Below are 22,980 nucleotides of genomic sequence, written 5' to 3'. Positions count from 1 at the left end.
GGGGTGACTCGTCTGCCTACCCCCAGGTTTTGTTACCCAGAATCCCTTGCAAACATAAAAATGTGACTAAAAAAACACATTTTCCTCACATTTCTGTGGTGGAAAGTTCTGGAATCTGCGTGGATCCACAAAATTCCACCCACCCAGCGTTCCCCTAGGTCTCCTGAAAAAAATGCTACCTCACTTGCGTGGATAGCCATAGTGGCTGCAACAGGAAACGGTTCAAATCGTACGGTGGTGAATTTACATTACCTTATTGCCTAACTACCTTGATTTTGGGGGGGGGCATCTGAGTTTGTGGCCCGGGGCTGGGTGGTATTCTTTGGAAAGTAGCAAACCCAAACAGTTCTGAAAACTAGACACCTGGGGGAGTCCAGGGAGGTATGGCATGCGTGGGTCCCCCAATGTTTTCTTACCCAGAACTCCTTGCAAACCTTAAAATTAGGTAAAAATAGCACTTTTCCAAACTTTTTGGCGTGGGATCGCCATGCCGGCAAAAATGTCCTACCACCCTGCGTTCCTCATGTTCTCCCGAGTAAAAGGATACCTCACTTGTGTGTGTGCCCCAAAGCAGAACACGCCAAAAATGAATTTTAAAAAAAGTAGTTTTTAGTCATATTTAAGTTTTACAAATTAAGCCCCCCAGCCTGAGTCACATGCCTTGTGCCCACCCACACAAGTGAGGTATCATTTTACTCGGGAGAACAAGGGAAACGCTGGGTGGTAGGACATTTGTGCCGGCAGCGAGATCCCACCCAAAAAAGTACGGAAAAGTGGGGTTTTTTTACAAAAATTTAAGGTTTGCAGGGGTTTCTGGGTAGGAAAACATTGAGGGACCCACGCATGCCATACCTCCCTGGACTCCCCCTGGTGTCTAGTTCTCAGAACTGTTTGGGTTTGGTAGTTTCCAAAGATGCCCGCCAAGCCCCGGGCCAAAAGCTCAGGTGACCCCCTCAAAAAATAAGATTTTTTGGCTAAAGGTAATTTTTTGGTCTCCACAGTAAGAATTGGGCCTTTTCCTAAAGCAGCCACTATGCCTACACACGCAAGTCAGGTACCATTTTTATCGGGAGACCTTGGGGAACGCTGGGTGGGAGGTAATTTGTGTGAGCCCAGTGATGCCACGCTTTCCCACACTAAAACGTGTGAAAAAACTGATTTTTTCCAAGCAAAAAATTAGGTTTGCAAGGGATTCTGGGTAAAGGATTGTTGGAGGATCCACGCAAGCCATACCTCCTTGGAAGCCCCCGGGTGTCTACTTTTCAGAAATGTGTGGGTTTGGTAGGTTTCCCTAGATGGCTGTCTCGCACGGGGCCAAAAACCCAGGTAACCCCTCTTGCAAAGCTGGTGGACTTGACATTGTCACCATTGTTAAATTCACCAGCTTTTGCAAGAGGGGTTACCTGGGTTTCTGGCCCCGTGCGAGACAGCCATCTATGGAATCCTACCAAACCCACACATTTCTGAAAAGTAGACACCCGGGGGCTTCCAAGGAGGTATGGCTTGCGTGGATCCTCCAACATTCCTTTACCCAGAATCCCTTGCAAACCTCAATTTTAGCAGAAAAAAATCAATTTTTTCACACGTTGTAGTCTGGGAAAGCGTGGCATCACTGGGCTCACACAAATTACCTCCCACCCAGCGTTCCCCCACGTCTCCCGATAAAAACGGTACCTCACTTGCGTGGGTAGCCATAGTGGCTGCATCAGAAAAAGGTCTAAATCGTACGGTGGTGAATTTAAAATACCCTGAAGCAATATAACTTTGATTTTGGGTGGGGCCCTGAGTTTTTGGCCCGGGGCTGGGTGGTATTCTTTGGAAAGTAGCAAACCCAAACAGTTCTGAAAACTAGACACCCGGGAGAGTCCAGGGAGGTATGGCATGCGTGGGTCCCCCAATGTTTTCCTACCCAGAACTCCTTGCAAACCTTAAAATTAGGTAAAAATAGCACTTTTCCAAACTTTTTGGCGTGGGATCGCCGTGCCGGCAAAAATGTCCTACCACCCTGCGTTCCCCTTGTTCTCCCAAGTAAAAGGATACCGCACCTTAACAGAGTTACTCAAAAGTTAAACATTCAAGCATGGCTATCTATTCCTCAAATACACACACATACAGGTTGGATTTGGCACGAGGGCGAGTGATGGTTCAGTACATAAAATTTTATTAACAAGATATTTCAAAAAAATGAAATGCTCTGTCAATAAATAAATGCATAAAAACCGAACCAGTGACTCGCAACTCGTGAGCTGTAAAGCCACGACAAGGCCCCAACCGTTTTACAGGCCATTCACGCACCTTTCATACCTGATACAAACCAGACCATTGACACCATCCGAATGGAAAAGCAACACATAACAACAATCACAATAAGGGACAAGGTACACCCTACTGCAGAAAGAGAAAAAAAACAATTATTACTGCACACCCATCGAATCCGCAAGCACACACACATACTGGTTGGATTTGGCACGAGGGTGAGTGATGATTCAGTACATACAATTAGATATTCAAGTAATTTCATCCAAAATGAAATACACTGCGTATAATTGAAAGTATGATAAACTGAACCACTGACTCACAGCTCGTGAGCTGTAAAGCCACGTCAAGGCACCAACCTCTTTACAGGCCATTCATACACCTTTCGTACGCGTGACACATACAAAACATTCACACCGCCAGCCGCAGACCCATCACATTTCAACACTCACAACAGCAAACAGCGCCATTCAAGGGCCCATCACTTTCACACGCCCACATTTCTGACACTGCAACTACACAAAATGATGGACTGTGTGGAGTGTCACTCAACTAGCAGTGTGTGTAGTGACCAACAGAAAGTAACTACTCACACACCGCCTGCCGAGCGCCAGTTCACCCACACCACCATCCAAGCACCAGACCATGCACACCGCCAGCCAAACACCACTCGCGCACACCGACAGCCAAGTACCACTCCACACACACCGCCAGCCAAGCACCACTCCACACACACCGCCAGCCAAGCACCACTCCGTGCACAGACAGCCAAGTACCACTCCATGCACACCACCAGCCAAGCGCCCCTCCACACACACCACCAGCCAAGCGCCCCTCCACACACACCACCAGCCAAGCGCCACTCCACAAACACAACACCAGCCAAGCAACACTCCGTGCACAGACATCCAAGTACCACTCCACGCACACCACCAGCCAAGTGCCACTCCACACACACGACCAGCCAAGCGCCACTCAACACACACCACCAGCCAAGCACAACTCCACACACACCGCCAGCCAAGCACCACTCCACGAACACCACCAGCCAAAGACAAATCCAAACACAACACCAGGCAAGCGCAAGAGCACGCACACCGCCAACCAAACACTTGACCACGCACACCGCCAGTCAAGCACCAGTCCGCAGACACCGCCAGACAAGCACCAGTCCACAGACACCGGCAGCCAAGCGCCAAACCATGCACACAGTCAGACAATGGACACTACACGCAAACCAACATCATACTTTAGTTTTTTTTTTAAATAAAAGAGAAATAAAAACAAATTGCAAATTGATACAAATCTACTAACTCAACAACTAAATCTAAAAAGACTACACAAATACAAACTTTGAAACTGAACAATAAGTTTTACAGAATAAAGACCAACCAGTTCACTTTATCACTTATTGATACTCCCAAAAATTCTTTTGCATGTGGTACAATCTAAAACAAGCAGGTACACACAGCCCGGGGTTTGAAGGGCAGTCGGGGCAGTGCATGCGAACCTCCTTCCGCAAACCTCTTCGCCAACAGACTCTACATCTCCGACTGGGAAAGTCTTTTGAGGTTGTAGGAGGAATATGATCAGGAAAGTGGCGATCTTTCAATCTGGCAACATCCTCCACCACTCCAACTCTAGGAACACTTGCCTGTTCCACTAAAACAAGGCTGCCTATTACAGACTCCTGAAACTTTACAAAAGTCATCTTTGACTGGGGACAAGATTTCTGGAACACAATAAAAGCATTAAAGGTTGCCAAGTGGAAAAGATGGATAGCCAACTTCTTGTACCAAATGTAAGCCTTACGAAGAGCAGCATACGGTTCCAACCTCTGATCAACTCTGTCAACACCACCCATGTACTTATTGTAGTCCAGTATGCACACAGGTTTGCGCACTTCTACAACCTGACCCCAAACAGTCCGCGGTTCAGTGCTTTCATCATGTATTGTAGTCAACATGTAGACATCTCTCCTGTCTGAAAACTTCACAGCTAGAAGCTCCTCACAACGCAATGCACTGCACTGTCCCCGAGCAAGCTTTCGACAAACAAGTTATTTTGGGAAACCTTTATGGTTTGAGCGGATTGTGCCACAAGCAACAGTGTCCACTTTGGCCAATTCCCTGAACAACCGCACACCAGTGTAGAAGTTATCGACATACAAATGATGGCCTTTGTTAAACAATCCACGACCAAGTTCCCACACAATTTTCTCAGTCACTCCAAAAGTCGACGGACAACCAGGGGGGTTAATCCTGGATTCCTTACCAGTGTACACCCTGAAATTAGAGATATATCCAGTCTCACTGTCACACAGCATATACAGTTTGATTCCACAGCGTGCCCTCTTACTAGGAATGTATTGCCGAAATACCAAGCGGCCCTTGAACAACAGCAAAGACTCATCCACTGCAATTTCTTTCCCAGGATAAAAGATCTCAGAAAATCGATCAACCAAATGATCAATGACAGGCCGAATCTTGAAAAGACAGTCACAATCAGGGTGATCTCGTGGCAAAGCAAGACTATTGTCAACAAAATGCATCATCCGCAGCAGAAGCAAATACCTATCACGACTCATGACTGCCGGAAATATAGCTGTTGCCATCAAGGGACTAGTAGACCAATATGAAGCCATTGATGGTTTCCTAAGCAAGCCCATCAAAAAAGTTAAACCCAAAAACTTTTTCATCTCCTCCAAATTTGTGGGAGTCCACCGGGTAGCTCTAGCGTGGGGCTTAAGGCTGGCACTGTTCACCCTCAAAACATTTTCAGCATACAAATTAATCTGCTCTACAATCTCTGCCAAAAACACATCATCCATAAACAACTTGAAAAAAAATAGGCAAAAAGTTTTCAGTGTTCACCCTACACCCTGGAACACCAGTAAATTCAGGCAATGCCGGCTGCACCATGCCTGGTGCAACCCAGAGGTCAGAACTTTCATCGTCAAGTCTTGCAGCCGCAGGCCGCCGCCCAGCTGCCTCTTGTCTCACTACACCAACTGGAAGACTAGCAGCCCCAGGCTGCAGCCCAGATGTCTCTTGCCGCACTATTGGCACAGCAATGTCCTCCGCAACCACAGGCACAACAATGTCCTCCCCAACCACAACCACAGCAATGTCCTCCCCAACCACAGGCACACCATCAACACCAAAAGTAGCTTCATCAGCACTCAAAGTGTCTTCATCATCAGATGAAGCCATGTGTAGAGAAAACTCACTACCTGAATCTTCACCTCCCACCTCTGGCTCAGAATCAGAGTCAGACTCTGGACCATGGTCAGAGGAAGAATCAAAAAGCATTCCAACAACTTGCTGAGCAGTAATCCGGCGGCTAGCCATTATCCTTACAAATAAAGGAGTCTGCACAAACAACTCAACAACCCCAACACTGCGCAAAGTAAGATAAAAAATGTAAGACTTTTTCACAAAAAACTATATTTAGAAAAAATATACAATTCACTTACAAGACACAACTACACTCACCAGCACCTACTCTGCAAAGACACAGCAAATAGGCAACGATACCCCACTAGAAAGAAAAAAAAACAACTTACATCTACAGAAGGACACATCAAAAACAAATGCAAAACATGTTTTACAATTACAACAAACAGAAACAAAACATACTCGTATTACTACACACTTTGCATAATAAACAATTACATTACAATTGAACAAAAAAAAGGTCTCTTACCAAACACATGCAACTACAGAAACAGCAGAACAACAGAACCACCAGTAACAGAACCGCACACTGCAACAATCTAAAGAGAAAAAAAAACAATACACATTAGAAGAAACAAAAACAACACACATTACAACAGGCTATGTCACAGGGTATGTCACAAATGGGGTGTCTGTCCCCAAGGGGGGAAGATTATAAATCATTATAAACGTGGGCCCCCTGGAAGCAACCCTACGGAGGGCAGAGAGGCCAAATAAAGACACGGCAGAACATACTGAAAACAAATGGGCCCAAGGAAGCAACCCTTGGCCAAGGGGTCGCTCCCTATGAAAAAAAATAACCCTGGAGTCTAGTGGGCTTTTCTATTCCCCCCCCCCGGGTCCAGAAACGGTTAAAAAAAACAGCCAATCTGCCCCCAGAAAAGTCTATAAAAAAATTAGGGCCACTAGGAACCGACCCTTCCCCAAGGTGCAGATCAGCCAAAAAAACGCCGATCTGCCCCAGGGGGGGCAGAAAAGTCTGAAAAATATTACATCCCCATAAGGAAGCGACCCTTGCCCAAGGGGTCGCTTCCTTTATAAATATAAATCAATCCCTGGTGTCCAGTGGGCTTTTCTGCCCTCCCCCGGGTCCAGATGCGGCCCAAAAAAAACGGCCGATCTGCCCCCAGGGGGGGCAGAAAAGTCTAAAAAAATATTAGGGCCACTAGGGAGCGACCCTTCCCCAAGGGGTCGCTTCCTTTTCAAATAAAAAACAATCCCTGGTGTCTAGTGGGCTTTTCTGCTCCCCCTGGGTGCAGATCGGCCGAAAAAACTGCCGATCTGCCCCAGGGGGGGCAGAAAAGTCTGAAAAATTATTTGCCCCCAAAATGGAAGCGACCCTTGCCCAAGGGGTCGCTTCCAGCACACAACAAACCACACAAACGCAATCCCTGGTGTCTAGTGGGGCATTCCTGGTGCACGATCGCGACGCTGTGCGCGATCGTGCACCAGGAATGCCCTGCATTGGGACATCAGGGGAGAGGAAACACAGTTTCCTCCCCCCCGATGCCTCAAGGCACCGAAAACCGCCCCCCCGCCCCACCGGAGCACCAAACACGACCTCTTTGCTGGACACGCTGGAAAGAAATGGCTTCCAGCGCGTCCAGCGCTTCCTGATGACGTCGGCGCGCGCTGTGCGCGCTGACGTCACCAGGAAGCGTGGGGAGGGCCAGGGGGTGGCAGCGGAAAGTCTTCCGCTGCCACCCCTGCAAAAATAACCAAGATCGCTGCACAGGGTGGGGAGCGCCAGCACTCCCCCCCAGGGCTGTACTGATGACGGAACGGTTCCGTCATCAGCACAGCCCAACCGATGCTGATGACGGAACCGCTCCATCATCAGCATCGAAGGGGTTAAGGAAGAACTCAGGTGGAACTTTGTATGGCCTGTTTTGGAGCACGTACAGGAGGGTCATCATCTTGTATAGAGCCACTCTGCCCATTAATGACAATGGCAGTTCGCCAGTGGACCACATTGCCTCGAAGCCTGTCTAGTTGTGAGAGGACATTCCTGCGTAGGTACTCCTGCAGGTCACGGGTGATATAGATCACCAGGTATTGAAACTGCTCTAGAACCACTGGTGCTGTGCAGTGGGAAGGGAGTCTCTGCACCTCCCCTGAGAAGGGAAAGACCACTGATGACTCAGTTAATACAGTAGCCCCCCCAAAGATGTCGAAGATCTGCAGTATTCAGGCGACAGACAGGGAAGGCTGCGTAATGTACAGTAGGATCTCATCAGCACAGAGGGAGATATGCTCCTCCCAGCCTCTGACTGCCCTCATTCCCCATATCAATGTGCCACCAGAGGTTTAAGCGCCAGTGCAAAGATCATGGGTGGCAGGGGGCATCCCTGTTGGGTTCCTTTTTGTAAGGCAAATACAGGATGTCACACCATTGACTCTCACCCTGGCCAGTGGCAGCTGATATAGAAAATTGACCCATTCACATGATTTTGGCCCACAGCCCAGCCTGGCATGTGTAGCAAAGATGTAGTTCCATTCAATACTGTCAAACGCCATTTTGGCACCAAGAGACAGTTGCGCTGCTTGTCTTGCTCGGGGAAAACTGATCATGTGGAGTACTCCATATAGGCGTCCCAGGTTGAAGTGGGTAGTCCTATATGACATGAAACCTGAATGATCAGGGTGGACAATGGAGGTGATTACTGTGCACAGCCTGGTTGCCTGTACCTTTGAAAACCCCTTAGCCTCTACATTCAGCAAGGATATGGGTCTGTATGAGCCACAGTCTGTCGGTGGCTCACCCTTCTTGAGTATTACAGCTATGGTGGCTACTCGCTGATCTTTCAGAAGGCATCCCTCCTCACATGCCGTCTGGAACATGGCAATCATGGGTTTGGCAACCTTGCCCTCCATCCCCTTGTACAATTCTATTTGTAGTCTGTTGGGCCCAACCGCTTTCCTGGACTGGATGCCCCTTATCACCGCTTCTACTTCTTCCTCAGTCAGATCAACCTCTAAAGTCTCCCTCGCATCCCCCATTAGTGTCTGGACCACAATGTCTCTCAGGACATCCTCACAGTCACCTCCATCTTATTAATTGCAGGAGTGTACAGGTCCTCAATGTAGGCTACGAAGATGTCTGCAATTGCAGAACTTGTTGTCTGCAACACGTTTGCCTTATCTAGTATTGCAGGCACCTAGAAATGGCTCTTGTCTCTTTTCCCCAACTAGGCCATTAGCTTACTGGCCTTGTCCCCTATGTGGTGCAAGTGATGTCAAGTAACTAGAGCATGGCTACGCACCATGTTATTTGCTAGGGCCCTGAGATGTTGCTGGCACAGGTGTAGCTGGTGACTGAGGACTGTCGTGTTCTCCGTCAGTGCCCCAGCCTCCAAAATAACAATGTTTTTTTCTATTGCATCACATTCAAGCTTGGCTTCTTTTTTCTTGCCCCCTGTCAGGGCCTGGGCTGCCCACGCACAACAGTTTTGACTGCCTCCGTCCCCTGGTTCTTCTGAAAATGAGTCTGTGCACCTTTCCTCAACTTTCCTTTGATTCTCCTGTCATGGAGATACCAAAGGTCGATTCGTGGGGGCAGGGAAAAGTCATGTACCTGTCTGCTGAGCCGGACCTCGACCAGGGAGTGGTTGGAAATGCTTCTGGCATGGCGCTTCACCACCCTGAAGCTGCCCGCGTAGGCGTGTTGTGTAAAGATATGGTCAAGATGAGAGAAATTACCTTGGAAGGGTGAGAAGTTTGTATGTTGTTGCTGCTGTGGGTTATGTCTCCCCTTATGTCCATCAGTCCCAACGCCACCACAAAGGGCTGCAGAAATCCTGTGTCACTCTATGTGGCATCCCTGCTCACTCTGTCGATCTATGGCTTCATGACGCACTCATGTCCCCTCAAACTATATGGGTCACAGAGGGCATCCCAAAGATGAGGGAACTAATGTCAAGCAGTGTTGTGGCCTGGAGTCAAAGTGGTATGTACATCGAGCAAATATTTATCATAAGTCCCTCCCATGTCCCCTACAGGGCCACGTAGCGGCCTTGAGGGTTGTGCTATGTGCGATTGAAGGGAAAAGGCACTGATTTCCTATGCAGGATACCAGTACCTTGCAAGTCTGTGGAGTAGCCTGCATGTGCCACTAACGTGTAGCTGACATGGTCAAAGACATTTTAATGATTACCTTGGAGGTGTGTTTCTGGGAGTAGCACCAAGTACGGGGCCAATCTACTCAGGTATAGCAATACTTGTATGTGCTTAATTTTGCTACCCAGCCCATTTACGTTCCATATCCGTATGGTCAGCCCCCGCTTCCCTTGTCCTGCCTTAAGTGTAGTGGTTTGTTGTGGGTCGCTATCCCCCCAGAGAGTAGGTCTGTTGTGCTGCATACCATCCTGTGTCTTGTTGTGTGTCTCCCCACCTTCTGCATTCTCATCAGCTGCATGGGGCTGCATCACATCTCAGGAATGTCAGTGTCCTTGTCTTACTCATCATTGGACAACATTGCTAAACCCCCTCACCCACATGAATTGGCACTCTTTGGACCTGAGCATTTGCCTTATAGCATACAATCATCTGACAGCATTGCCATATTGGTCTATCATTACGTCCAACCCAGCGTCCAGCCTAGCAATCTGGCATATCGCCACCACAGGGCCACAGAGTCAAATCACTTGCGATCTGTTTGAGTCCCATCTCCTGTCTGCTCTTCACTGTGTTCTCCTGGTTGACCAATCCAGCTCCTCCTCCTTGCCTTCTTCTGAGAGCGATGGCCCAGAGTGTGCCAGCCCTCCACCCACTCCCATGCCTCCTTGGGAGAAGTGAATAGCCATGACTTGACTTCCTCACAACTCGCAGCTTCGCTGGGTATAGCATCATGTATTTCAGATCTTTGGCACCCAGCACTTTCTTAACTTCCTCAAAGCTGCACGGCAAAATTATAGAAGGAGCGTACCATGGTGTTCTCATACGCCAAGTGGCCATGGGAGTGGGATACTTGCAGAATAGCGTTTCTACCATAATAGTTTAATTTCCTGGCTATAATTGTCTGCAGGCGCTCCTGCTATCGGCGGCTGAATTGGTGCCCTGTGGGCTCGCTCAACAGAAGAAAGTTTGAGAGTTGTTTTGAGTGTAGGATATTGAGTATAGATCCTTGAGGAATACGTCAACACTGGGCCCCTCGGCCCCCTCAGGTTCCCCCACACCACTAATGTTATTTTGGGGGAGTCCTGCCTTTTTGATCTTCCAGCATGGCCGCCATGACTGCCTACTGCCCCGTTAGGTGCTGCATATGTCCTTAAGTGTCTTGGACTTGGACTACAACAGGTTAATGGGAGATACTGCCACTTTTTCTGAGATCTTTTGAACATCCGCCCTGAGTAAGTTGACGTCAATAGTTAACTGCATCCAGTTTTGGTTCAATAGTACTCTTAAGATCACTAATGGCTGCCATTATAGCATTTAGGAGGGGCATAAGTGTATTGAGATCCCCTCCCCAGAAGACCAGGGCATTATTGTCCAGCATTCTTACAAAACACCGTTTCATTGGGATTCATTCATCTACATTAACGCCAAAATATTCTACCCATATAATATGCTTTTTTCCAAACGTCTAGGGATGCTATAACCCATCTACCATTTTTATCAACTTCTGATTTAAGAACCTGAATATTTGAATTCCCCAATCAGGAATGCCTTTCTCTTGTTAGGGCTACCTTTGCTATACATACTACCAACTGAACCCATGAATGTTTATTAAATGCACATGTTAGTTCTGTTTATATTAAATGTGTTGATTGCAAGAGAATTATATGAGCCCCACAACCTCTTAGGTACTCCACTGTACTGTGCTACCTCTACCTGATCCTAAGCCTGTTCACATTCCAGGAGTCAAATTTAAGCAGTATTTTATCCATTTCCATCAGCCCACACACTTCTTTATGGCCCGTCTTTGTCCAATAAGTAGTGAAGTAGTGAAATATTAACGTGATGAGGACTACAATTTTTTGTATTATTTCCATGTGTAACCACACTACCCCTGGAACCCTCCATTAAACTATTGGCTGCAACTAGCAAGGTGAGTGTCCCCCACCCCTTCAGGACTCTATCAATAGTTTTTAGTAAGATTATGGAATTTCTCATAATTGTCAAGCTTCAATAACTTCATACGAGATTTGGATGTTGTAAGCTGGAATGATACTAACTCACCACAGTTTGTCATATTTAATCTCCTGGATTAATCTATCTGCTTTCTTCTCACTTCTGATTATGAGCATTTTGTTGTGCCATCTAACTTTTAGTGACACTGGCAATTGTGCCTGCACTTTTGCCCCAATTTCATGTAATTCGACCATTTTTCTCATGTCGTACCTCTTTCATTCCTCCATTGCGCGACGGAGGATAGACTTGATCTAACAAGAGAACTCTCTAAATGTAAATTATTTATTTTCTAACAGTGTTGATAAGATCAAAATGTTATTAGGAGAAAGTGACAGTTGACTAGGAGCTTTCTTGGATGACTTTTGTTAGGATTGAGTCTGAAAGGGTCTCTGTGAACCCTCTGTGTCTTGTGCCAGGTACTCCTGAAGCTCATTGGTCTTCCCTTTAAAGAGCTAATTCTGTATTAACCTGATAACAAATGATCTTAAATCTGTCCCCTCAGCTCCTTCTGGAATACTTTTGATATTAATATTATTTTTTCTTGTTTGGCACTTAAGGACTTCTTGGGTGCATCTTTCTGCACTTGTAAAATAGCCAAATACTTGGAGTTCCTTTTAACCTCATGGGATGTCCTTGCCACCTTCTTTTCTAGTGCAGAAATTATTTCTGTCAGTTCATCCAGCTTTTTCCCCAGTACCTAATATATCTCCCAAATGCCCATTTGGTTAGATTCATATATGGGGAATATGTTTTTTATTTCCTCTAATATTTCCCTTAGTATGTTCCCTGTTCCTGCTTTGTCGGGCACAATATTTTTTTTGTGGTTCCCCATGGGGGCTGGATGCTTTATCTTCCTCGAAATGTACAGGACTGTAGTTGCTCTGGCTTGCACAACTATCCCCATTACTTATCTGTGAAAGGAGGTTAAACTTATTAACAAGTGAGATTTCTAAATCTTTGTTTAGTGGCTTATCCCACTGAATGTTCTTCATTTAGCTTGTACAGTGGGCAGTTGAAATCCTACTTTGTAGATTCAAGCTAGCTCTCTCTAGTGTTGGGAGACTTTCCCCCTCTACTGCCTCCATCATTTGGATCCCATCTAGTCAACACCTTGTCTCAGCTCCAATTCAAGCTGATATGTATGCATTAGAATGTAGGGATTTTACAGTTTCAGCAGCATCACTACTTGAGAAAGACCGTAGAATTGGATTTGGTTGAATAGATCCCCAGGTTCTGACCTTACTGGTAATCCTACTGGTTGCAGGAGCATCATTGGACTTCCTGGAGGACTTAGCTGCCTCTCTATGAGATCAAGCAAAAAGCATTTATGCAGTGTACTGCTGCTTCATATAAGGCATACCAATGCTATCAGCAGGAGAGACTGACTCAAACAGTAAGAGTACAACAAAGTCTAGGCCTTATCAAAAAGAAAGGATTTACATTTTCTTTTGAAATGGGCTCCGAATGTGCATTCTGCAGGTTGGAAGTCAGAACTGCAAAAGATCTGCCCCCATTTCTGGTCTTTGAGATTTTTAGCACCAACAGAAATCTAAGGTTGTTCAATCTTAGGGCTCTACATTGCTGGTAAGGAAGTAGTCTTTTCCTTAGATGGGGGGCCATAGCCTGAGAATGCTCTAAAAGCAATGGAAGTGCTTTAAATGTAATGCGATTGGCTATTGACAACCAGAGCAGGTGATTCAAATATGGCAAGATGGTTTATTGGATGAGAAATTCTCAGAATCAATCTTGCTGCACCATTTTGTACAGTTTGGAGTCTTTTGATTAGTAACGCAGGAAGGCCCAGGTAAAAACTATTTGCTTAGTCCAGTCTAGACTATTGTGTGAACAATTGTTTTTCAAGTGTCCTCCGGTACCAGATGCAGGATCTTCTTCAAAGAGTTACGTTTTGCAAAACAAACAACAGATATTTGCTGGATTTGCGAAGAAAATGAAAGATTTGAGTCAAAATTGTATTCCCAAATTTCTGATGGAAGAGGTGGAGATGGGCATACAGTTAAGTTCCTCTGGCCACAAAATGCTTGGAGTAGGCAGATCCAAAGAAGAGGATTTCTGAGACAGCACTACTCAGGTTTTTGCCCTCCTAGAACCTCCCTGGACTTTGTTAGTTGATTCAATCAGCTCATTCTTCAGTCAAGAGGACGTCAGCTGATATCAGCGTCGGGTTCAGGGCAGTGCGACTGGTGCAGGTGCACCTGGGGCTGACTTTGATGCGGTGCTTTTTTAAAAATAACTATTGCTCTAAAAGCACATGAACTTCCTTGTCTGTCCAGCAGTTTTCAGGCAACAATAAAAATGTCAAGATAACTCTGGTGATTAATGCTCTTACTGGTGAGAGATTGGAATTTTGTCAAATGGCAGTTTTCATCCATCCTAAAGTAGCGCGGATGGTCAATGTGCCTGATACAAAGAATGTGTATCACACAGATTACAGAAATGAGTGTGATTGAACTATGAGAAGCACTAATAAAACATGAAATGTATGTTAGAGAGAGGCTATGGAAAGATGAGGTGCACTGTTGGAGAGTGGTACTGAGAGAATTCATGGAGAAGGAGGTCATGTGGGGGGCAACACAAAAGATTGTTGCACCAGGCGCACCAGCGCTAAAGCCGGACCTGGCTGATATTGACTGATTTTTCTTGAGCAGATTTTGATGCTCTCCTCCTCCCCACAATAGACCCTGAGCACCGCCCAGTACACTGGCTATGGCTTAGAAAGTAATTTACTTTCCTCTACGTTTTTGTAATCCCCATCTGATGCCTCCAAGATTGGTCTCCCAGGTTGTCTGATGACATTCATTCCTGCCAAACTAAAGATCCCACAGGCAGAATTCCAATTCAGCGTTCTTTTTTTAGTTCATAAATCATTTTATTGAAAAGAATAGAGCTGTCAGCATACAATACAAAATAATGAACTCACTTCCTTACCATAAACGTCTGTTACAATAGAACTACATGAATTGGGCTTATTAATGAAAATAGAGAAAGTAAAACAATATAAATGAAGCATACATAGCATAGAATCGAAATAAGTGGCAGGAACCATCAGAGGAATCAGGGTGGTTTAAGGACTTCCTGCTGGGAAGGTTTTGGTAAAGAACATATTTGGGCACTTGCGTCAATATATGCTGTGACGGGAGACCATACAGTTAAACGTTTCGTTGCCATATGTAAAGGGGTAAAAAAAAGAAGTGTCCAGTCTATGGTTATGGCAAACAGCATACCACCAAGCCTTATAAGAAATATTTGTAAAATCTTTCCAATTTGTGATTATTTTCTGAAAAGCAACCGCTAATAATAAATCAATAATTTTAACGTTTATCGTGACATTTTCCCAAATAGAAGAAAGACTGCCTAAAAAAATATGAGTAAAGGAAAAAGGGAGTATAGTGTCAAAAATTAAATTGATTTGGGCCCATACTTGTTTCCAGAATGCATACACACATGGACAATAAAATATCATATGAAATAAATCAGAATTTGTGGGCGAACATGTCCAACAAGTATCCGATACAGTTGAAAAACTTTTACTTAAAGTAAGTGGTGTCAGTAAGAGTCTATTATATACAAAAAACAAAGTTTGCATTGTATTAGCTGCCCTAGAAGACCTGTGGATCTTAGTCCATATGTTCTTCCAAAGTGATAACGGCCAGCATGTCATAAAGTCGCGCTCCCACAACTGTTCTGTTTTAGATTTCTGTCTATCAGTGGCGGAACTTTGTAAATAATTATAGATAGTGGAAACCTTGGGCATGGTTCGTAACAGGATATGAAGTTGCGAGGCGGGATTTGGAGCATTGGAGGTATCAGATATATTAGACAGGTGGGTGTAAGTGTCCATCACAGCTTTCTTAAGGGAATTATATTTATAATTAAATGAAACAGGTAATTTAAATGATTCACTAAGTGAGGAAAAGGGTAAAAAAATCTGATCCCGAAAATAGTTGATTGACCCATATTAGTCCTTTTTGTCTCCAAGTTTTCCAATCGAAAGGTTTATTTCAGATGAGAAGGTTCTTGTTGTGCCAAATTGGTGAGTTAAGAAAAGAGTCTGTAGTGTTATAGGGTGGAGGAAGAGTTGGTTCAAGGAGTTTGGAAGTAAGTTTAATTATGGGAGTGGAAAGGTACTGAGGTTTGCGTGAGAAGGAGAGATACTCACGAAAGGCAAAGGGAGTTAAAAATAGACGATTGAGTGAAGTCCAAAGAGGGCAATCTTCCGTGGATTCCAACAACCAACAGGAGGCTTGACGCAAAAGGAAGGCTTTTTGACATGCCGGGAAATCTGGAAAATTAACTCCCCCCTCTAATTCATCATCATCATCTTTATTTCGGCAACATGTGCCATAAAAGGTACAAATGACATAAGATCTAATACAGTAAGTGTTAAAATATGTACAACCATTAAAACATATAAAATCAGTGCACAAATATAAGGACTAGCCATTCTATAGGTAAAAATGTCTACATCACAGTTTATCATTTAACAAATTATCATAATTCCCCATCTCAAAGATATCTCCTCTTGTGCCAAACTATCCCCAAATATTTGGCTACGGCGAAGACTATATGCCCTGATAAATCGGTCTTAAAACCCTATATGCTTGCAGGCAGCGGGAGAAACCCAGGTTTTTACATAGTGGGACGATCCATTTCTTCCGCGCCTGCACATAAGCACTACATAAGAACAATATGTTCAAATCAGTTTCCTGTTAAGATTTGCACCCTGGGCAATGAGACGGGGAAAGATCTGCCCATTTGCTGGTGTAGGCCCGTAGTGGTAAACTGCCATACCTCCATTGGAGATACAGTTTCCTGATTAGTATTGGGGATATGGTATCTAAAACAGTTTCGAACCTATAGCTCTCCTTCATTATTAAAAATGATGACGTTAGGGTGCCAAGGCCGCTTCCTTGCAGGTGAATAGCCATTTTACTTTCCTGGTACTGGGTAATGAGCTGCCTTCGTGTAACCCCGGGACATGATGAAAGCGGGTCAGACCATAAGATGGATAGCCCTAACTTCCCTAGTTCTTTCTTAACATAATTTAGCCAGGGAATTTTCCCGATGTTTGGGAGGGTAAGAATTTCCTGCAATTCTAGCCAATAATTCGCTAGCTCTGGTACAGACCAAATCCTGCGCCAGAATAATAGGGGCCGCAGGCCCATGTCTTCATCAAGGGGTCTCAAGGCCAGGTCGAGTCTAATGGGCCGCAGCGGGGTGGTTGGAGGAAGTGATAGGAGCTGTCTGATAAATGTATTCTCAGTTACTACCAGATCGCGATTACACGTGTGGCCCCAAAGTTCGCTTCCATACATAATAGCTCCCCTGCCTTGCGCTCTATAGATCTCTAGAGAGGGACCCACCGGCTTAAAAGAAGACTTGTTCTTAGAGACTAATTTGATGATCCCGCCTGCTATTTGGGCCAACTTTATTTGTGATTTCTCCCCTTGGTGCGCCCATGACATTTTTTCGTTTAGGGTGATTCCTAGGTACTCAAAGGTTCGAACCATCTCTAGTACGTTAGGTCCAATGAACGGATTAGGGCAGGTTCTGGCTGGGGGGTTGAAGACCATATATTTGGTCTTCAAAGCGTTGATCTCAAGGCGATGGTCTTTACAAAATGCCTCGAAACCATTGAGAACTCGCTGAATCCCCATTGGGGACTTGGAGAGCAGCAGGGTGTCATCCGCAAACATAATTGCGGGCACCCTGCTGCCTCCAAGTTTGGGAGTGTCAGTATTCTCAACCCCATTCAGGTGCGCAATTACCCTGTTGACATAAAGGCAGAACAGGGTCGGTGCAAGCACACAGCCCTGCCTAACCCCCTGTCAACGGGGAACTTGTTGGACAATATCCCCTCCCTACCACATCTGACCTGGGCATAGTTACCAGTGTGTACTCTGATAATCATAGTTAAAAGATGTTGTGGGACCCCTAAGCCAGAGAGGACGGACCAAAGTTTCTTACGGGGTACCAGGTCGAAAGCTGCTCGTAGGTCAACGAATACAGTATAGAGGCTGCCACCCTCCAACTGTACCGTTTTCCAGAATATAATAGCAAGTCGAAGGACTTGGTCTATGGTGGACACTTTGTTCCTGAAACCCGCTTGGTATGGGCTCAGGACTGAATGGTCTTGCATCCATTCCAATAAACAATCCAGAATCAACCTGGCAAAAATCTTTTGGAGGACGTCTATTAGACTAATAGGCCTGTAGTTGGCTGGGAGCAGAGAATAACCTTTCTTGAAGATAGGGACAATCTCTGCCCCCAGCCAAGTAGCAGGCACCGGCATCCCCCAAGAATTTCGTTGAATGAAACCTGTAGGTATGGAGCCCAAATCATGGGTTCGTTTTTAAATAAGTCACCAGGGAGTTTGTCCAACCCAGGTGCCTTTTCTGAGGCAAGTCTAGCAATAGCTGCCCCTACTTCTGGCAGGGTAAATTTGTCCTTATCCAAAGGTGGCGTATGGGTCATGCCAGCCATCGAATCATCTTGGACCCGGGTGAAATCTATGTTATCCGCAGTGTACGGGGATCTAAAATGATCCTCCCACACACTTGGTGCAATATTGGCCTCAACTGCCGGGGTGGGATCAGCCGAGCCATTTGTTACAATCTGCCAGAATTTCCTGGCATCACGGAACTTAAGAGCATCAGTCATATCCGCCCAATTAGCATAATCCCATTCGGTCTTGGCATTAGAAATGAGATTTTTGTACTCCTTCCTCTTAGTTATGACCAAGGAAATATTGAATTGTTGCTTCATAGCCGCTAGTAGATCAGCCTTGGCTTTTCTACTCCCTCTAATTTAGGGCGAGTTAACTTTAATTAAGACATTCGGGATTTCTGATTGTTCCACAGGAAGGAGGAGAGGATGGAGTTAACTTTTCTGAATAATTTAGCAGAGATAGGTACTGGGATGTTAGAAATAGTATATAATATTATGGGTGATAACATCATCTTTATAGTATTTAAGCGTCTCCACCATGATAAATAGAGGGGATGCTATTTAGTGGTTAGTTCTGATACTCTTTGTATACAATTATTAATGCATAATGTTACTGTATCGGAGACTGAGGAAGTGAAGTATAATCCTAAATACTTAATATGTTTAGGGCTCCATGTGAAATTCAAAGCATTTAGGTCTGCCTTAAAAGTGTATTTGGTTAAGGGCAGAATCTCACATTTATCGGAATTGATTTTTCTGGTCTTGACATAAAAAGTAATATATCGTCAGCATAAGCTGCAAGTTTATTTTCGAATTTAACTTTCGGAAACCATGCAAATTTGGATTTTGGCGTGTTTTAGATAGGAATGGTTCCAAAGCTAAATTAAAAAGAAAGGGAGAAAGAGGGCAACCCTGGCGCACTCCTCTTCCTAAGTAAAAAAAAATGGGGCAATCATGCCATTAGCACAAACTGCAGCACAAGGATTAGAATAGAGAAGAGATACTAAAGATATAAGCTTAGGGCCAAAGCCGAACAACCTAAGAGTATAAAACAAGTAAGTACACTCAACTCTGTCGAACGCTTTTTCTGCGTCATACGCTATTGCTGCAAGGGACTGCTTTAGATGGGATGATTTAGATAAGACATTAAAGAAAAGCCGCGTGTTATCTGTAATAAGCCATCCCTTAACAAAGCCAGATTGCTCTTTGCCCAACAATTTTGGTAAATATGAATCTAAGCGTATAGCCAAAGCCTTAGAGAAAATGTTAAAGTCGATGTTAACTAGGGAGATAGGCCTGTAATGTTTACAATACTTAATTTATTTTCCCTCTTTTGAGATGAGGCAAATGTGGGCTTCTGAGAAAGAGCCAGAGGAGCTATTTACAGAGCAAATTTGCAGGAGTTTGTCAGGGAGTACAATTTGGGTATTAAAAGTGTGGAAAAGTGAAGATAAAACTGAAAAAAAAAGCCATCGGGACCTGGCGCTATATATTTTTTAAGACATTGGAGAGCTTTAGGTAGTTCTCTCTGTCTTAGGTCCAATTCCAAGGAAGATAAATCAGAAGGAACGTGTTGGGATTTCTGAACATTGGAAAAAAAATGTGAGAATTCTTGATCTGAAGGTTGTGTTTTGGAAGTATATAACGATTTATAGAAGAGAGAGAATTCATTCAATATTTCAGCATCTTTAAATTTTAAAACAGAGCAATCGTCATATATAGATTCATTATTTAGTTTGTTGTGCCGAATTTTTAAATAGTTAACCAATATTTTCCCAGCCTTATTTTTGCCACCATAAAATTTTGCACTAGATTTTAACAAATAAAGTGAGGCATTATCTGTAGATTTCTTATTAAATTGCAATTTAGCATTTATAAGGGCTGTGAAACATTCCTGTGAGGGGGAGGTGTAGTATCAGTGCTCCAGTCTCTTTATATCATGAAAAAGATCATTAGTAAGGTTGCGTGCTATTTTTCGTTTCTTGGAAACAAAATTGATAATGAAATCTCTCGCTGAGGCTTGAAAAAGATCCCAAATGGTTGAAAAAGACATGGAATCATTCTGGTTTAACACAAAGTACTCATTAAAAAAGGAGGTAAAGGATGCTGTAAATACAGGGTCTAAAAGAAGAGCATTATTAAAACACCATCTTCTAGGGGCATTAACTTTAGGTAATATATCAAGACCAATTGAGACAGGGGCGTGATCGGACAGTAAGATAGGGCCAATTTCTGCGTTTGTGATGGCTTGCGAAATATTATCGGGGACATATAATCAATTTGTGATTAAGTGTGATGGGTTGGGGATTAGAAAGTGTATTCTCTGGTGGTCAGGTTACATAAACACCATGCTTCAAGGAGTTTGTGTTGAGTGATAGTGTGAACAAAAGATTTATAGGGTTTATTAGGGACAAAAACAACCTTGGAACATCTGTCCATGAACGGGTCATAAATCTGATTACAATTACCTGCTAATATAAAATTATCTTCAATGCCATGAGTAATTTGCTTAGCCAATGTGTGCCAAAAAGAGGCATCACAACCAGTGGGAGCGTAAACATTAAGGAAAGAGACTGGAACGTTCTTGAGAGATAATTTAACATACAACCATTCTACCATCAGCATCTGATTCCTGTGATAAGAGTTTAACAGAAAGTGATTTGCGAAAAAGTATCATAACTTTATTACGTTTACCCTCCCCTTGAGAGAAATAGACTTCCCCTACCCAGTTTCTTTTTAATTTTAAGGACTCAACTTCCGTAAGAAGCGTTTCTTGCAGAAAAGCTAAATCAGCGCCCATTTTAGCCAGGTGAGATAAGACTCTTTGTCTTTATATGGGATAATTTAATCCCCTAACGTTCCATGAGACCAGTTTTAAAGACATAGAATTTCAGGAAAAGAAAAAAAGAGAAACAATAAGTTCAAGTCCAAATCATGAAAGCGACAGTGGAGGATATAAGAAAAGAAAAAGTAGAGACAAATGATCAATTCAATTGGAAAGCAAAAAAGGATAGATGACTCAGACGGTGTAAATTAGAGATGACAATGTAGCGAGAAATGCAAATTATGAATAGGGAATATAAGAACGAGTTTATAGTAAGGTTTAGACATATAGTAAAAAGTATATTAACAGACGTGAGTGTTTTTAGGAAGGTGGAAATATTAAGGACACCAAAAGAGAAGAGAATAAGAAAATGCATGACAGAACAAATAACAAAAAACAGATCAAATAACCTATCTGGATGAAAACTGAGTCTGCATCTATGAGACTAAGCGTAAACGTGAAAGAACAAGAGGAACCGAGAAAATTGAAGACATCAAATAAGACAAAAAATCAAGATATGCGAGCTAGACCAAAGAACAAAAGACAGGACAAAACAAATAACAAAAAATAAAACAAATAACATACCTACATAGAGGGAACTTGAATGCGGGGGTGGGAGGAACTACATAGAGCTGACAAACGTCCAGTGACGACTCGAGTAAACCGGGGAGGACCACATCATGCCAAGACTTAACTGTGAAGCGAAAAATAACATATGAAACTGTAACTTAGAAAATGAACTTTAAACATGAAAACATTAAAACAGGAGAACTAGAGCAATATTGCCGTTAAGGAGAAATTACCAACATAAACATGAGACTGGCTTGATAGAGACTTCAATCAACAGAGAAATAACATGTCACATATGCAAATTAAACAACTCATGTAATATGAGATGAGGTGGTACCTGAAAAGTTCATGTTAACCATCTTGCGAGTTTATGAAGCTTTGAAGGCGAACTGGATCTTCATAAGTTGTTGTCCTGCTGTTGTAAGTAACCTTTAAAAGGCATGGATGGAAAAGACCATATCTAGCACCAATGGAGCGAAGGTCAGGTCTCATGTTAAGAAAGGCTTTATGTCTGGCAGCTGTAGCCTTAGAGTAGTCTTGTGCAAAGAACAAGGTGGAGCCAGACCATGAAATCCGTTGAACAGCTTTAGCTGCTGCCAACACTTTCAGCAAGTCAGTATATTCTAGAAAGTAGAGAATGACACCTCTTGGCCTCTGCGGGGATGAAGTTGTAGTAGGAGAACGTCCCAACCTGTGAGCACGTTGTATGTTAAGTGTAGTATCTTCTGGCATGTGCAGTATTTTAGGGAGGAATGATTTAAAGAATGAGAGAGAGTCTGTACCTTCGGCCTTCTCCACCCGACCATAACTACGCATATTGTTCCTTCTATTGCACTTTTCAAGTTCCGCGACCTGCTTCTGAAGTGTAGAAAGCTGAGAATGTAAAGAAGTAACACTCTTAGTAGTTTCGTTGAGGGAGGAAACAATATGTTCTACTGCTGTAAGTCCGGTATCCAGTTGCGACCAATTGTCGGAGAGGATTTGTAGTTTAGAATTTGTTTCCTCCATAAAGGGTCTGAGGGCCCTTATCTCCTGTAATAATAGCTCCATTGTGACTGGAGAAGCTGGTTTAGATGGTGAGGGGGTCCTTTTTCAAGCGTTTCTCATTGGACTTTCCTGATACTCCTTGTGAGGAATCCATTATTTTGTTGATGTGCTCTGGTTCGATTGATCCTAAGTCCTCCAGTTTGGGAAGTTGTGAAAAAAGCATTGAATTTTTAATAAAAGAGTGTTGTGATATTAGTGCACTATGAGTTGGTCCCTTTGTTCTGCCCATAAACATGAAAGATAAACAAAGTAGAACATCTTAAAAGTGGCTTCAGAGAAAGTTGGCATAAACTATGGGATATTTGCACTCATTAAGGTACAAGGACCACTACAACCATTGCTGCAGAAATAATGATCATGCTCCTTCGAATATGCGTTTCCTTCTCTTAAAATACGTCCTGTAGGTCAGCATTCTAAACATTAAAAATATGAGAACAAAAGGTGAAAAAGTAG

This window comes from Lissotriton helveticus, chromosome 8 (assembly GCF_964261635.1).
Source record: "Lissotriton helveticus chromosome 8, aLisHel1.1, whole genome shotgun sequence".
NCBI classification, from domain to species: Eukaryota; Metazoa; Chordata; class Amphibia; order Caudata; family Salamandridae; genus Lissotriton; species Lissotriton helveticus.
This window is presented reverse-complemented; position numbering follows the sequence as displayed.